Source organism: Scardinius erythrophthalmus, assembly GCF_964197995.2.
Source record: "Scardinius erythrophthalmus genome assembly, chromosome: 19".
Classification (NCBI taxonomy): domain Eukaryota; kingdom Metazoa; phylum Chordata; class Actinopteri; order Cypriniformes; family Leuciscidae; genus Scardinius; species Scardinius erythrophthalmus.
The window spans coordinates 22,483,862-22,501,468 of record NC_138239.1 but is presented as its reverse complement, the minus strand read 5'-3'; the positions used below and the strand labels follow the sequence as shown (position 1 = coordinate 22,501,468).

At 38.2% G+C, this 17,607-nt stretch overlaps 1 protein-coding gene across 1 annotated transcript in view; it reads right to left on the bottom strand.

Annotated features, from left to right (window-relative positions):
* The window catches only part of nrxn3a (neurexin 3a), a gene marked incomplete at its 3' end in the record, with an annotated part of 287,852 nt that overhangs the window by 149,799 nt on the left and 120,446 nt on the right, over window positions 1-17,607 (bottom strand). The window lies entirely within an intron of this gene.

Below are 17,607 nucleotides of genomic sequence, written 5' to 3'. Positions count from 1 at the left end.
ATATTTACAGTAGGGAAACATTCCCGGCATCTTGTGACAAACGTTTGTCCTCGGCCCGTCCTCCCCTGCTGATTCTGTGTGGGACGGCTGGGCGAGAATAACCAGCTGGTCTTGGCTGGCTCTGCGACTTTGATGTGCGGAAAGCTGGGGATCCTCAGTCTGAGTATCAGAATTGATTATGTATGCGGCTCGCTCTGCCTGTGAATCGACACAATTAGGCTAAAACGACGAGGCAGAAAAGAGGGAAGGAGACGTTCCAGGCGGCTTAGGGAATGAGTGTGTGTGTGTGATGGACGCACATGAGAAGGGTGAGGCACTTTGAGCTCCTACTGCTCCTTTTCTGATAACATTGACAGATCTGCTGAGTATGCAGGGGAACCGAGAAACACGTGAAGGATCTTCTCTACGCTTCTCTTCTTTTCTCTAAGTGAGATTCAAGGATAGATGTGAGTTACAGTACTTCAGCTAGGTTCTGTTATGTCCTGGGGTTTAGTAAAACTAACTGATTTCATATTTAACTTTAAGGCGGAATTAAAATTGACTCAGTAACAAGTTTTCCCATACTGAGACATTCAGTCTCAAAATATGACAATCCATCATAAAAATAGCAATTAAAATTACACATTTAAAAAAAATACAATAATAAAATCACAGTGAAACCGTCATAAAACGATTCAATAAGCATTGTGTGAAATGTTGACTGTCCACGGGTGTCACTTCCACCACAAACAACAAATCTTGCCCCAAAGACTAAAAAAAAGATTAATATAACTGCAAAAACTGTCAAATTGGAATGCTCTTTTCTTTTTTTTTTTAAGAAATAAAAAGTATCTTAAAAAAGTGAAAAAAGGAGACATGAAAAAAAGCAACAGAAAAGAGGCAAAATACCTATTGTGAATAATTTTCAGACAAGGTATTTTTTGCCAAATAAAAGTCTAAAAACACATTATTTAATTTAATGTTTAATTGAGTGCATTTCAGATACTCAAAATGCTAGCTATGAAATGAATCTTAGCCAGACAAAGGAATCCCCCAAAAAATTCACATAATGCTATTAAAAAATACAGTACATAGTTGAGTCGTGGTAGAAATGACATTGTGATGGAATTGGAAATTTGGGTGACATTTCTTGACAAAAAAATGTTCTTAATGAAAATATCACGTTTTAAAAAAGCTGATTTTCCAACACTTCATAAAGGTGCACACAGTTAAAGAAATGCCCAGATACTGAGTGAAAACGAGGTGTTCTTTCATCTCATCTCTGAAGTCATTCTTCCAGAGTAACACCATCAACCTTTTCCGAGATATAAATACACATTCAATAAGGAACATTAATAACCCATAATTTACACCAGTCACACCTCCTTGTAGATGGGACCATTTGTCTAAAGCAATGGCAGGAGTTCAGCACATCAATGCTGTAAGCTCCGGAAGAAGATTCACCTTGTTTCGCCAAAAGGAACAGACGCACGTAGAGGACTTTGTGTCCCCACTCTGGCAGAAGCCATCTTTCTCAATTACACCGGTCTCTCTACAGGAAGGAGGCCAGAGGAAGCTCTCGGCATGCATGCATTTATCTTTCAGATACAGTCTCCGATAGCCAGCTGTCCGCCACACCTTCTCCCTTTGATGTGTTCCGCCAAGGGAACTTGCAGACTTAACAAATGTACGTCAGCCTCAGTGACCAGAGGACGGCATACGGTTCCCTGCCTTACCGAGCATGAGTAACCCAACTCGACTTTTAGTTCCTGCAGGTCAGAGGCTGATATCTGATGCCGCTGTCATTATTAAGTCAATAAAAAGTAAGAAATACACAAGTCCTTCGTTCTAGATAAAAAGTAGATACAACATACAACAGCTACCCGCGGATTTGGTGTTTGGCGACGGCTGTTGTTGCACTAAAAATTAAGCGTAGCGTCAGTTCTGGCAGGTCACGTTAGTCAAGCTGGCATCAGCTGATCCACGTCAGTGCCTATAACTGTATACATATATAAGCTCCTTCAGTATTATCAGCTGCTATCGCGTTGTCAGGCGCTAATTACCCTCCTCCATCCCCAGCTCCTCCAGTCAGTATGGTATTCTAATTCCCCTTGAATCAGAATACATTCTCGAATGATGTTATACTTTAAAATCTTGAATTAATGATATCTGCAATACATTCATGTTGGTTCTGTTCTGTTTAACCGAAGGGGGGTTGTTGCTACTCTCCCTGCTCTTATCCATGCTAGGCTGCATGGATGCGCAGGGAGTTTTTTTTGCCCAGAACAGAACCATACCGCCAATCCAAACTGTATGCTAACTGTCAATCATATTTGACGATAGTGGTCCTGACAGAACTGATGGTTAATTCTATAACAGAGCATATGGTTGCTTATTTCACATCTGCATTGTAAAAGAACAGTACAAAGCAAGGAAAACTAACAGCATCAGATGCTCCACAACATATACAGTAGTGTGTGCATGAGCAGTTTCAAGGAGTTTGATGCCTAATTGTGTTTTAATATAAAATTAAATTAAAGCCCATCTGTCAATCCAAATATGGCGTAAATGCTTAATAGCTACTTACAGGGTTTGTTCACATATAAATCCAATGCAGTGACTTAATATTCGCAATTCTTCAGGTATTTACAAAGAGGTGTGGAAATGCTTATTGGGGGATATTTAAAAAAAAAAAGCTTCGCTCAAGCACACATCCATTTAAGGCATCACACCTGCAAACCTGAAGATCATGACACCTTGAGAAAAGCTGAAATAAAATTTTATGGGGTTTTAGGCAAGTGAAAATGGCACAGCTGCTCGTGTAATAGAACAGCAGGAGAGGAAAAAAAGCGTGCGTCTATAACCTTCTGTGGAAAACTGCTGAATCCTGCTCATCGACGGTGTGGCCATAAAGCCCCTCAGAGAGATTAAGATAATCAAAATCTGATGACCGCTCAGACGGCCCCCCACAGCCGACATTCTCTTGTTTATAGTGCAGACAAATCACACGCAAGGTCAAATCTTAACTATAGGGTCATTATTGAACGGCAGAGGTAATTGTTTTTCATTGGTTATACCTGCATAGCTGGGCTCGGTGTGAAATACGACAATGGCAATGAGCGTTCTTAATGGGGCATCGCGGTTGAGTGAGACAGCAAAGCGATGCAGCAATAACCATGTGACAATGGGAATGGTAAAGAGCTGAATCATGCGAAGGGTTAATGCCGTCTTGATGAAATATTGAGAATTGGGGCATAAAGAAAGTGCATGTCTCAAAGCCACGTTTTGCTGACAATCAATGAACGAATTCCTCAGTAAGCATTTCAAATACGGCTCACAGTGCTTCCCAAGCACGTGTGCTGAGGTCAACACATTTTAAAATGCATTGATGAAGAGAACAGAGTTGACATGTGTAAGAAACAATGCATTGCAATGTTTGTGCTGCGTGTATTATATTATATATAGGATGCTATTTTTGTGTATTTATAGTCCTGTAGTTTACGGCTGTATTTTTAGATATTCTTGCCTTTCAGTTGCAGTGAAAATATTCGGAGCAGGACTGCACATAATTCAGAATTGAATTGAGAACGCATTTCCAATTAATTAAATAAAAAGCACTGAAATTTGAGGGTTTACAGTTGGTCAGAATTAATGCCACCCCTGGTAATAATGATCAACAATGGCTGTAAAAAATACATTTGCATTGTTTATCCTTTTGAGCTTTCATTCAAAAAATTCGCAAAAATTGAACCTTTCATTCAAGTAAAAGAAGTGAAAGTGCATGTGTGTGTGTGTGTGTGTGTGTGTGTGGGTTGGGGGGGGGGGTAAATCATTAATATTTAAAACAATTTTAGCACACCAGGGTGATTAGGATCATGAAATTGTCTAGCTATGACTTCTTGTTTAACAGGAGTTTAAATATGAGGAAACACAAAGGCTAAATTCCCTTAATCATTTATCTCAATGAGTAAAACCAAAGAATATAAATCTGCATCAAAAGATTGTTGAGCTTCACAAAATAGACCATCAGGGTTAATAATTAAGAAGTTCCAATCAACTAAAGATGTGACGAATCTGCCTGGAAGAGGACGTGTGTCTATATTTTCTTAATGCACAGCGAGGAGGAAAGTTTGAGTGGCCAACAACTCTCCAAGGATCACAGATGGAGAATTGCAGAGATTACTTGAGTCTTGGGGTCAGAAAGCCTAAAAATATATATCAAACAACCCCTACATCACCACATGTTGTTTGGGAGGGTTTCAAGAAAAATCCTCCTCGCTCCTCCAAAAATAAACTCCAGCATATTCAGTTGTCAGACACGACTGGAGCTTCAAAAGGGACTGTATTCTATGGTCAAATGAAAAAAAAAATAAAAAAATGCTTTTTTGGCAGCAAACCCACCACATGTGTAGATAGATGCAGAACAGGGATAAAAAAGTACCCCATGCCTACGGTTAAATAAACTGCTGGATCTTATATGTTGCAGGCCTATTATTTTGCTGGAGGTCCTGGACATCTTGTTCAGATACATGGTATTATGGATTCTAGCAAATACCAACAGATAAAAAATCTAAACCTGACAGCCTGTGCTAGAAATCTTATAATGGGCCATGGTTGGATCTTCCAACAGGACAACGGTCCAAAACAAACATCAAAATCAACACAAAAATGGGTCACTGAGCACAAAATGAAGCTTCTGCCATGACCGTCCCAGTCCCCTAAACTGAACCCAAGAAAATGAGTAGGCTGAACTGAAGAGAAGAAGCGCCAACATGGATCTGGGAATCTGAAGGATCTGGAGAGATTCTGTATGGAGGAATGGTCTCTGATCTCTTGTCAGGTGTTCTCCAAACTCATCAGGAATTATAGGAGAAGACTCTAAAGCTCTAGAAGCTGTTGTCTTGGAAAAAGGAGGTTGCAAAAGTATTTAATAACAGGGAGCCAAGAATTATGGCCAGCGTGTTTTGGAGAAAATCATTTATTTCATAATGTGATTTATCCCCACTTTCAATTATTTTACTTCAGTGAAAGGTTAGATTTTTGCAATTTTTTGGATTAAAAGATCAAAAGGAAAAAAAATGCAAATTTTTTTTTTACAGACATTTTTGATCATATTTACCAGGGGTGCCATTAATTCTGATCACAACTGTATGCTTTATAGATAAACAGAGCCATGGCCACCAAATTGTTCATATATAACTTTTGATTTTTTTTTTTTATATATATATATATATCAGATAAAACTGATACCAATGTTCAAATTCACTTACTATTCATATTTGGTGCCATTATGTTTGGAGTAACAAAATTGAATTTATCAACTGTACAATAAAACTTTTAATTTTCAGTTTGAATAACCGTTAAACCAATATGTGGAGAATTTCAAGAAACATAGACAATATTTATAAGCAATGCTTGAAATGTCATCTACTGAAATGTGTATAGGTGCTTGTGTACATAAAAATTAGGGCTCCACGATATTGAAGAAAAAAAGCGATATGTTAAATAATGCGATATTCGATATGTGATACGATAATGCTTTAAAGGTGCACTGTGTAATATTTAGGAGGATCTGTAGACAGAAATGCATTATCATATACATAACTATGTTTTCAGTGGTGTATAAAGACATTACATAATGAACCTTTATGTTTTTTATTACCTTAGAATGAGCAGTTTCTATCTACATACACCGTGGGTCCCCTTACATGTAAAGTCGGCATTTTGCGCCGTCATGTTTCTACAGTGACCCTAAACGGACAAACGTGTTTCGTCACTATGTAGTTCTTTGTGCAAAGAAACTAGCTAAAGTCAGCGAATAAAACAGACACAATGATGAACAAGTAACAATAATATTCCCAATAACATTTCTTTTTACTGAATAATTAAGTAAACATAATTTCTTACTTTATCTTTGTAAAGAAACCTCATTGCTTAACTGGCTACTCTCTGCTGTCTCAGACGACGACATCCTTTCCTGTCGGCCGTAACTTCCGTTGGTTACAATTCACAACCTCACCACTAGATGTCGCTAAAAATCACACACTGCACCTGTAAGTCTGTATAAATTTAAACTATAATATTATAACTGATCCAAACACATTTTCTTTCTCAACTGTTTATGTTCACTTAAACCATAAACGACTGTTTTTATGTGAATACTAGCCATGACGGGCATATTGACATAATTTTGTGTGTATTTGGCCATATGCTACGGAAGAGAACCGAATTCGCGATTGCGCGCTGTCCGAGAGGCAGCTTTCTGTGTGCGTGAATACCACATTGAGTTCTTTTCTGTGGCTTATCTTTTTTACCTTTAACCACGTTTTGTTACGATTATCTGTAAATAACATTCCTATAAACAATTTTTCTTTGATTATTACAATTATTCATCCAGCTTGCTACTTTAATTCAATTCAATTTGAAAATTACTTTTAGGAACGAAAGTATAAAAGAAATCAAAGAATAAACTCTGGTTTAAACACAGCTGCAACAACACATTACAATACCTGCACAGGAAGGTGACAACTAACAGGCGGAATATTTCAAAACTTTGTTCCTTATGACAGCACAATAAAAAGCAAACAAACAAAAGAGTGTAGAAAAAAGAAAAAAACTGTCACCGCATGGGAACAACTTTCTTCAGTGACATTAAAAGAGACTAAATACATTTGTCAGTGGGAAACTGTCACGAAAAAGAAGCCGCGACAGAATTTGTGCAACAAGATTCAGTTGCCAACCTCAATGAAATTCACCCCTCACAAGCACTTTTCAGTGGAAGAGATGAAAGCACGAGAAATAATAAAGGGTCGAGAACGTTTTGTCGGAGAAAATGACAGAGCAGAGAAAACTGCAATTCAGGTCATGCTGGCTGACCTTCCCTCATAGCCTCCTATGTTCCCTGTTTGCTACAAAATGCAGTAATTGCCGGCAATTATTTACATGTTCTGTGAATGCACATCCGTATATCCATGTGACTCTGAGTGCGCCAGTAACGATGGCACACAGGTATAGGGTGCAAACCATTCTGACTATGGACAGGAACAAAAACACAGTCTTTTGTCTCTCCTGCTCAACTCATTCTTGGGAATGTTTAACCTGAAGGAATAAAACCTCCAGCAAGCTCATCTCAAATCAGCTCATCATAAATGAATTCAGCGTACCATACTGTCACAGTCTCGTCCTCCAAAAGACGGCCTGTCTGAGATGCCAGGGTTGAACAATTGAGATGACAGCACGGATGAACTTGTCGGTTAAATAGATGTGCCACGGACAACATGTCACATTGAGTCTCACACATTCGGTAGGAGTTCTAACGATACAAGGATTAGAAACGATAATACGTCGGTCCTTTTTGTTTGCTTTCCAGGCTTGTCCTCCCTGAGTCGGTCCATGTTGGTTTTATTGATCTGACAAGGATGCCGTATTCTATAAACACATTACACTAGGGGGGATGGAACATCACATGTACTCAGATTACACTCCATGTGATAACTAATGTGTTTCAGGAAGATGAGGTCTGGAGTTCACAAGCAAAAAAAAATAATACTGCAAAACCTCTTAAGAGGCAAGGGAAAATGGCGGCGTATGCCAGGGCTGATTCTCCGAGCGGCGGAGGTAAACAGGTCTTATTACCGAACAGAGCAGGTTGAAGGTGATCTCAGAGAGACATTAGGAGTAAATTTAGCCTGGCTCTCTCTCTACGGTCACATTGAACCCATGGAAAGGGTAAAGCTTTGGCCTGCATCCATACAGAACCCTTTTCAAAGCCCACCGCTTCTGCTTCTCATTATACCTGCAGGAGAAACAGACCCACCGCCTCAGACCAAACACGGCTATGGGATGAATTATTCACGAGCCAAGGAAGAAATGGAACGCAGGTGAAGATACGCCGGCTTTAGCCAGGGCAAAAACTCCCCAGGAACCGTCCAGGCATCGAGGAGAGGTTCTGAGGGAGCAGTCAAGCGCCATCTAGGCAAACTCTCTCTGGGAGATACACGACAAGCCATTTGCTCTGATGGAACGAAAATACCAGGAACAATGAGCGAATTACTGAGGGCTCCACAGTTTACCTCCAGTCCGTCAGAACCCTGGTGATGCCGTGCCAAAAGTAGCTCAAAAGGCTTCAAAGGCACCGAGCCGCCACATAAACCAAAGGCAGTGTGATTTATCAAATGACCATGGGAGAGGACACATAAAGGACATTCTGAGGAACTACTTTGTGTAAACAATGGAACATCTGCCAGACTGATCTGTCCGAACAGTGGCTAATTCTGAGATCTATAAATGACTTAAGATAAACCTACAAAATCAAGAGTGTTGTTCCTACAGCTAAAGTTATTTGGAAATGAGCAGCACTGTGGTTGTGAATGTGATGTTGATGTTTGCGTCAACCTCCAATGCTGACCTTGAGTAAATGCTTAATAAATAAAATAAAACAAAGTAAATGAAATAAAACAAAAGGTGAACAAGTCAGCCAAATCTTTCCCTTTACTGGGAGGAAAGCCAAGGCACGAAAATTGGTCCCGGTTGACCTTTGATGTCCGTACAAATCGCCCTCAATTTTCTTAAAATTTATTTATTTTTTGCTCTTTTGTGCACCCGCTCTTATCAGTTTTATCTTTTCCCCCTTATCAAGTAGTCTTGGAAAATGTTTCCCCTGGCCTAGAAATAGTGTTTTAGTACCCAGACACTTTTTTCCTCCCATGCATCTGCACCTGCAGCAGCTTGCGCCTTCAAACCATAAAAATGCTGGCCTGTGTCTCACCTTTTATATCACAGCACTCTCTGAAAGAAGCCATCTGTCAGCAAAGCGATTTGAAAATTCATCTAACGACTGTAAAAGAACTTTATTATCTTGGGAGGAGTAAAAAAAAAAAAAAAAGTTCTTGAGCATCAAAGTAATCACCTTCAACAATGACAATGAGGAGAGGACGTCACTATACTTAAAGTCCAGGTTTTATAGGAAGCTGTCTATACTATGGATTATGTTTTTATAATCTGGGAATGGGAAACAACATGAGTTGGACTCGATTTAATTCATGTGAGCTCAACATACTGAAGCATGTATGCCAACCTCTATATACTTTGACGACGAACTAGATTTTGAGTTGAGTGCAAGTCAAGATTTCCAAAACAAAAAATTTATGTCATTTATTCACCCATAAAACATTCCAAACCTGAATGACATTTTATGTCTATGTAACAAAAGTGATTAGATAAGCAAAAATGTTTATGCTTACAACACTGTAAGCAGCCCAATGAGATTTGAGAGCAATGACAGATGAAAAATGTTTACATTTTTGTAAAAGTTCTTGAAATGATCTTCAGCTTAGATTTGAATGAGATCTGAGAGCCATCTGAAGATAATTTCAAGAAATTTTACAAAAAATTTATACATTTTCCAACACTATCTCACGACCAATTCGTACGAATTCGTACGAATGATAAAAAGTTGGCTAATTTGTACGAATTCGTACGACCTCACTCGTACGAATTTGTACGATTTGTCTAAACCCACGTGATGGGTAGGTTTAGGGGGCGGGGTCAGGGGTAGGTCATTCGTATGAATTCATACGAATTGGGCAATTCGTAAAATATGTACGATTTTGCAAAAAAAAAGTGAGGTCGTATGAATTCGTACAGATTAGCCACCTCGTAGAATTTGTACGTTTTCCCATGAGATCAGGTTGACATTTTCATCTGTCAGTATCTCTCAAATATCATTCACAATATATATATATATATATATATATATATATATATATATATATATATATATATGTATATATATATATATATTATCTATACTCCTATAAATTAAGTTATAAAAAATATAACTCATACGGATCATTTTAATGGAACTTATATTGTGCTATTGTTTCATTTTTGGAGCAAGACCGTGGAAAAGAACAGCATAAACATTACTCAAAATATGTCTTGTTTTTTGTGTGTGTGTGTTTGGAACAACATAAGAATGAATAAATGGTATAATGTTTGGCATTTCTTTTTAAATGAACTGTCCATTGTTTGTGACAAGCAAATGCATGCTCCCATTGTTTTCGGGTCAGAAGGATTCCTCAGTGGTCATTTTAACAGCGCAAGTTTGTCCAGGTCAAAAATAAAGCATAAATATTCAAGGCTTCTTTGGTTTTCTGTACCTCCGGCCAAGCAGAAAAACTCCGGCCTTGTACAAGTCATCCGTCAGAGTCTGCATGCATTCTGGAGATGACGTCCCTAAAATGACTCCACCGAATTTCCATTTTCAGTTGTGGCTGACTGGGGAGGATATTAGCAAACATGACATCCATCTAAAACAATAAATAACTTACAAGGTTAACGGAATTGAGCTTTCTTTTTCCACTTTAAATTATTCATTGTACATAATCCTGCAGGGGAACTACCTCTTTCATCTTAAGCTGTTCCTCACTCTAAAAAAGTGCCTAAGAGACTTCAAAAAAAAAAAAAAAAAAAAAATACCTGCGCAAAGGGAACTGAGAGGCACCCAAAGCCAAACTGACAGCTCGGATGTGAGACCTTAAAAATATGCAGCAGTATATTTAGCACATCTGTGTTTTTTGCTTAAGACATGAAAATGTTAATGCTGTTAATGCAACACGTACCTGTCAAATGAGCATTTTTTGATTGTTTATAAAGATGTTCCATGATGCATGACGATTGCTATGTCTTCGAAAAAGTGACAGACTGACTTTGCCGGCAATACTTAATGCTTACTGACAGGAAACAAATATTTAATCATCTTGTTAAAGAAAATAGCACATTAGCAGAAACGATAATGTGGGAATGATTGCTTTTTTGGTCTCCAAATGTCGCCCTGCCTCTCACTGAGAGCTAAGCATTGGCAGAGGGTGTCCGCTCTCTTGTTCTTGTGTAAGGAAGGCCTTGAACACCTTTGTAATTAGTCACACCACCTGGACTTTTACTGGTGCTGCTCAACGTACCTCAACTAATTATTGTGGACTCATTAGCCGGTGCTGGCTGCAAAGTGAATGGCCATTAAAATGCTGATGGTAAATCAGTTCTCTGCAGGAGAATATCTGTGGGATGGAGACAAGAGTTCAGACAGGCGGATATACGTGTGCACAGATGCTTTAAAGATGGATTGAATCGGCAAACGTCCTTCTAGGGGAGAAAATTAATGACATCATAATGACATCAGAAGTGGGCAAGAGCTTTGTAAATCATGGTGAAAAATTTTAGCGAGATTGTGAAATCACTCAGAAATTCCACCCAGCTAGTGCATACTGACAAAGCCAAGCTGAAACTGCTTGAGAAAAGGCCTTGAAGAAGTTCAAATAAGCCTTATCCATTTTATCCTAGCAGAGAGGTTTCCGATAATTAGAGGCAGAGATGTGATGCAACATTAAACAGAGTATTTAAAGCGGCTGATGCGAGAGATCGATGCGATTTGCCAAATTCCTTTTGAATGCATGCTGCAGTAATGCTAAAAAACAACAAAGCATCTTCTTTATTATCTCTGAAAACATTAGGCTAAGCAAAAAAAAAAAAAATACATTCTGGCAGAGGGAAGCTTTATTCAGCTTATTGCAACAATGGGAAAATAAAAAAAAAGGTACTTAGATTCCAGTTATAGATGAATTCATAAGAGCAGGCGATCCAGAGCTGAAAGAAATCATTCAGGGTAATAAGACGGCTTAAAATGGCCAGTGGTTTCGCTTAAGGTTAGCACATTGGTGGTTTGTGAAGATAAACGTTTAGCCAGAAGGAACTGCGCCAAATAGGAGTCTTCAATATGATAGCTGTCCGTTTTCTGCAATAATTGGCAGAAGGTAGATGGAGAAAGACCATATTCATGAGGGTTATCTCAAGTAACTAAAATATCTAAAGTGAATTCTAGCATTTACTCTGCCAACAGGTCAAGTTCAGGCAAAATGGGTATGCTAGTGTACTCTCAAAAGTTGACAAAATTGTCTTAGAGCAGATACACACATTTACAACCTTACACTTCATACAGTATATATCCACATATCCAGGTGTTCATCCAAACAAAATGCTCCTTTTGTGAGTTTAGCCATTTGGCAGACGCTTTTATCCAAAGCGACATTGCATTCAAGATACATATTTTATCAGTTCTTGCTCCACTGTTTGAGCTACAGTACATGAAGCCACCCGACTACAAAAGCAAATATTAAATTATGATTTACAGCTACTGGTGAGAGTAATCCTTTGATATGTCCCGCCCTACAGTCCTGTACAGCTTTATAGTAGCAGTGCAGTGTAGTCCGATTCACAAACAAATTACCCTTACAAGTTATTCCATTTAAAGAATCAAAAACTTACAGTGTGACTTGAGTAGTCCAATTAGTGAACAAATGACTCTTAAAAGCCGCTTCTTTTTAGTGAATCAAAAACAGTGTGACTAGTGTAGTCTGATTTGTGAGCAAATGACTTTTTAATGAATTAATAAAACAGTAACTTTGAAGCCTTAAAACAATCACCAGAAGTAAAAAGCTAAAGGTAGGCTATAAACGAACTACACCACGGTCACTCGACTTCAACGTCACGTTCAGCTTCCAACAATTCTTTCAGTTTTTATCTAAAGAAACATTTTCCCTCAAAGATTGAGTTAGAATAGTTTGTAAGAGCGCGATTATTAGCACAACAAGGCTGTAAAAGCCGACTGAGTTACCTGTTCGGCGTGATGACGTTTAATGTCCCCGACAGCCTCTGTAATCCCATTTAGCCACTTGTTAGCAACCTCCTTTTTCAAGACACGTCACAGCTTTAAAAAATCATGAGTGGGGTAATACTGATGTATTTTATGTCGTAGAATAAAACGTGAAAGTGTCTTGAGCTATGTTCAAGAAACACCTTACTTTATAGCCTGACTACGTCAGACTTCCTACTTCCGCTCAATTTCATTTCGCTTCTGTAGTCAGTCTGAGATAGCAGCCTATCTTTCAGTTTTCCAGCGGCCTTCGGACGGCCGGGCCAATCAACGAACAGAGGGCGGGCTGAGAGCCGTGACGTAGATGCTGATTGTACCATGGATGCGTAGATTTACTTCACACAATCTGCAAAAGTCGTTCACAGCCATGTTTACTCCGGTATTTCGCTCGATGGTTTTGTTTTCGCATCATACATGTGTTTACAGTGGAAGTTAGATGCGGCTGAGCATGCGCATAACACACGCCATAACCAAACGTCATGTGATTGGCTTACGGGTAACCAATGATTTTAAACTTCAGACAAGCGACCCCCCGCGAGAGAGAAAACACTTTTCTATTATGCCATTCCAGACTCTGTCTACGAAGCAAAGCGAAGTAGCAGAGTTTGGTATTACCAGGCTAAATATTTTAGCCATTAAACCAAAAATTCATTCGAAAAACCCATTGACTTCGGGACGATTGAACTGGAAGTGCTAAGATGCTAACTCGTTTCCAAGTTTTAGCGTACAAAAATGCGTCATCCCTGCACCGCTCTATATGTGGGAGACTCCCGGAAATTCCAGGACAGGTGGGATGTGACACACTCATAGGCCTATATAATTATATACACACAATACAATTTCTGACTTACATTCCATACAATAAAACTACACATTTCAAATTTGTTTACATGTATTTTATTCTATGTATGTAGACCTATTTAAAAACAGAGTTAGGAAACAACTCTGTCTCTTTGAATAGGTCGATATAAGAAAGAAAACTCCATTCATTAAAAGATTCCATGGGGTCCTTAAGGTTGTTTGAATTGAATTAACTCAACTGGATCAAATGCATTAAGTTCATTACAAGTCTGTCTCCATTCGCACAATATTGACAAAATTAGCATGCACTTCTTGTTTAGCTGAATTAACTAAACAGTGGCAGCACTTGTGGCGTTGAAAAGGAAAAGGTGCCTGCAGTGATGCTGAATATTCAGATAGGGGGAAAATTCCTCTTTTTTTAGTTAATTATACCAAATAAACAAGTTTAATTGACATCACTACTTTATATATATATATTTTTGTCAATACCAGGCTTTAAAACAGAGATACTGTGACATGCTGTTTCCCATGCATTTTGAATTTTTACATTTGCAATGGTTCAAAAAGATGAAAAGGAAAGGGCAAAATGTAGTGGGATTTCAGTAAGGTCCACCTTGTCCCTAGCTGTCAACGTGTATGAAATGGTAAGGTCCCCAAAGCAAATCTGTCTTCATTATGTCAATGTTCTAGTTTGGTTGCAGTCCTCCTGTGCACTAGGGCACTATGCATAAGAACACCTCCAGTCATTCAGCCCAGAAGCCTTTTCTGCTGCCTTCTGCTCTGTCTGGCATAGACAGCTCTGATTAATGGTCCCATTCTGTGGTAATTAATGCTTTCCAGAAGTGCTGCCCGTCTTCCCGGGAACAATCTTCCTCATTGCCATGACAGTGTGAGCAGCCAAAGGGACGAGTTTAAGAAATTGCATCACATAGCAACCAATTTCATCTCCGATCTGTACCGTTACGTGAATGCAGATATCCAGCCCAAACAAAATAAATATCATAATTCAAAAAAATGAATAAACCTGCTTGCTGGACTGTAGCAGCTAATCTATCTGCTTTTCCTGCTTTCATTCATTACATGTAGGAGCGCGGAGGCGATCAATGGTTAATTCTTCACCAAAAAAACTGACGTGCTGTGAAACAAAAAAAAGAGAAAATTAAAAAGAGAAGGATGAATGGAGAAAGGTAAAGGCAGCTGATTGTATGGATAAGACGGAGCAGCCCTGTCTTTTTTTAATGCTGTTCTAATTGTGTTTTTGATTGAGAGCCCAAGCCGATCTGGAACTCTGCAGGATGAGGAAGATGAGACTCCATTCAGAGCAGTCTTAAGTGACACACGACCTGATCAAAGGCAGTTGAGAGTTACTGCTTCAATCAGAGCAGGATTGTGCAGATAAGAGAGGAGGAGAGAAGAGCTTTGACCACGTCCCACATAACGATTCTCTGGCAACATGAAACAGATGACTTCTTGAAAAACCCAATCTGAGTTGATTTTTTTTTTAAATCCTGGAGAAAAGGCACCAGTTTTTCCTCTAACCATACCGTGGGCCTTTATCACATTTTTCTCTTGTTAAATCCTTCTTCAATATCTCCACTTTTATTCATTTATTTTGTAAAAGTGGTTTGAAACATGCTGTGGACTAAGGATGCTCACTTATGATATGCATATGGTGTTCAGATGTAATCTGAAAAGAAATCTGAAATTTAAATAATAATAATAAAAAACGTATTTCCTACCTACACTGTTAACACTGTTCTAGATAATTATATATACTGTCAAAAAAAAAAAGCTGTCCCCAGAGTGGAGAAGTGGTGGTATAAATAATAATATGTTCAATATGGCTCATAATATGCAAAGCAAAATAAAATAAATAGACAATAATAATGAACCTCAAAAAGGTTATTTATTATAAGCAGCATACAATTGATTCAAGCAACAAAACCGATTAGTTCAGAAGATGGAAGGTGATATCACACATTTTAACAACCGTAAAAAAAAAAAAAAAGTAATAATAAAAGAAGAAAAATAAATGGCTATGATACACTCCATTGAACTGGCAGGGGTGGAAAGACAACAAGATGATTAGAAATGGTGTAAAATGTGTGACATTTGAGGCAGGGCAGAAATATTGATTGGCCACGTTTATGTGCTGGTACAGGGCATAATTTGTTTTTCCTGGAAACGCGCAGTGATGGATGGCTCCACTTGAGTGACTAAGCCTTAAAGCAAAGACCACTTCCCCTCCCACAAGGTCACCTTGCCTGACCAAAAATGGATTTTTGCACACTACTATTTCTTTATGAGCCATATTGAATGAAGTCACTCGCTGGAAATCATGTTTGATGGTCGTGTCTGTTGGTTGCACGCAATCCCAAGTAGCCCGCACAGAGATGGTCAAATAAAGGTATCAGACAACAGTATTGATTCGGGATTGATTTCGTACGCTCTAGCTGAGACGCAGAGGAGTTCAAAGAATATACTAAGGTCCTGGAGAAAAAAAGAGAAAAGATAAATAAATAGATTATGCTGAGATGCTTTATTGTGTTTCGTGGTTTTCTCAGCGGAAGTGCGAGAGATCAAATAAACTTGCTTCAACTGAAGCGGTTCCTGTCCGCTCCTCTAAATACAACCGTACGTCATTCCGGTTTTAAAGCTTATGGAGGCCTTGAAGGTGTCTAGTGCTAAACACATAAAGCCTCAATCATTACAGTAATACCAACGTTATTTTTCAATGTTATCTGGAAGGTTTGAGCACCGAACGGCCAGAAGATTAAATAAAGAATATCTCGGATTTTCTCTACACTTAAACTGCTTCGAAACCAAGTGAGGTGCCTACATAGGATAGCATTTTAAGACATGAGAGCATTTTAAGGAGTGTTCCAAAAGGTAGATAATGTTTATTATACATAATTCACCTAATATGGCTCAAATTTTAAGACATTCATCATCATTGTTGAGGGTAACTAATTACAAGTATCGCAAGTTACATGATCAGATTACATTTTTCAAGTAACTAAAGTAACACATTACTTTTAAAGTTACTCTTTCAAATAAGTAACGCAAATTACTTTGTTTTTGCAACTTGCACTGACATAATCTTAAAATATTTCACTGCCATTGTTTTGTCTCAAGATAAACACCAGTAATGTCTTTTTCTAAGGCACGTTTATAGAAGCTATTTAAATGCCTAATACTGGCTTAGTCTAAGCCCTGTTTGTTAAACAAGGCCTTTATGTATTTAATCTCACTTTATTAACCAGTGTCTTTGCTGTTGATCTCTGATGATCCAATTCAACCATAGGAATAAGCAAGTTTAGCATCATATTAGAGTTTCTTTTTGTGTTGTTGTTTTTATTGCTGATGTAAGAGTGTTGAATGTTCTTCTGCAATCCAGAATGGCAGCACAGCTGAAAGGTTTGCTAGTGTGCAGGTGTAAACTTACTTCAGACTGTGGCTTTTTCTTTTCACTTTAGGCATGAAAGGGCCTTTACATTTGCCAAAAATAGAACTTTTTCTATTTTTCTACTTTTTCGAAACAAACAAGTAAGCCCAGTCCAGGAGAAAAAAAGTAACGCAAAAGTAATGTCTTACTTTCCATAAAAAGTAACTATTAGTTACTTTTTAGGGAGGAACACAATATTGTAATGCACTACTTTCAAAAGTAAGTTTTCACAACACTCTAATTCAAAGCCAATTCAAGAATACATTGTAATAAGCTCAGTGAACTATAAATCTAAAATGCCAGACAAAACAAGATTATGTTTATCATAAATAAACTCATTTAATTCAAAAGTAATAGTGCATTTAAAAGTAGTATCTTTGTTACCATAGCTTAGCAACATGTTATCATAGCACTATTGAAATCAATTTGAAAGAGGCAGCTAGAGTTTGTAACAAACTGTGCTCTTCTGTACACAGACTAATGGATAGGCATTACAAACAAAAGCAATTAAAAAGAAAGTAAATCCAGCAAACAAAGCACACACTGCACTAACTCATACAGTATATAATTCTGTTGACAGAAAGAGGGCCACCAGGTCGATTGAAAGAAATTAAAGATATTAAACCTTCGCTTGATCGATCCGGCTGTATTTTTTAGACAGCTCCTTCAGAGC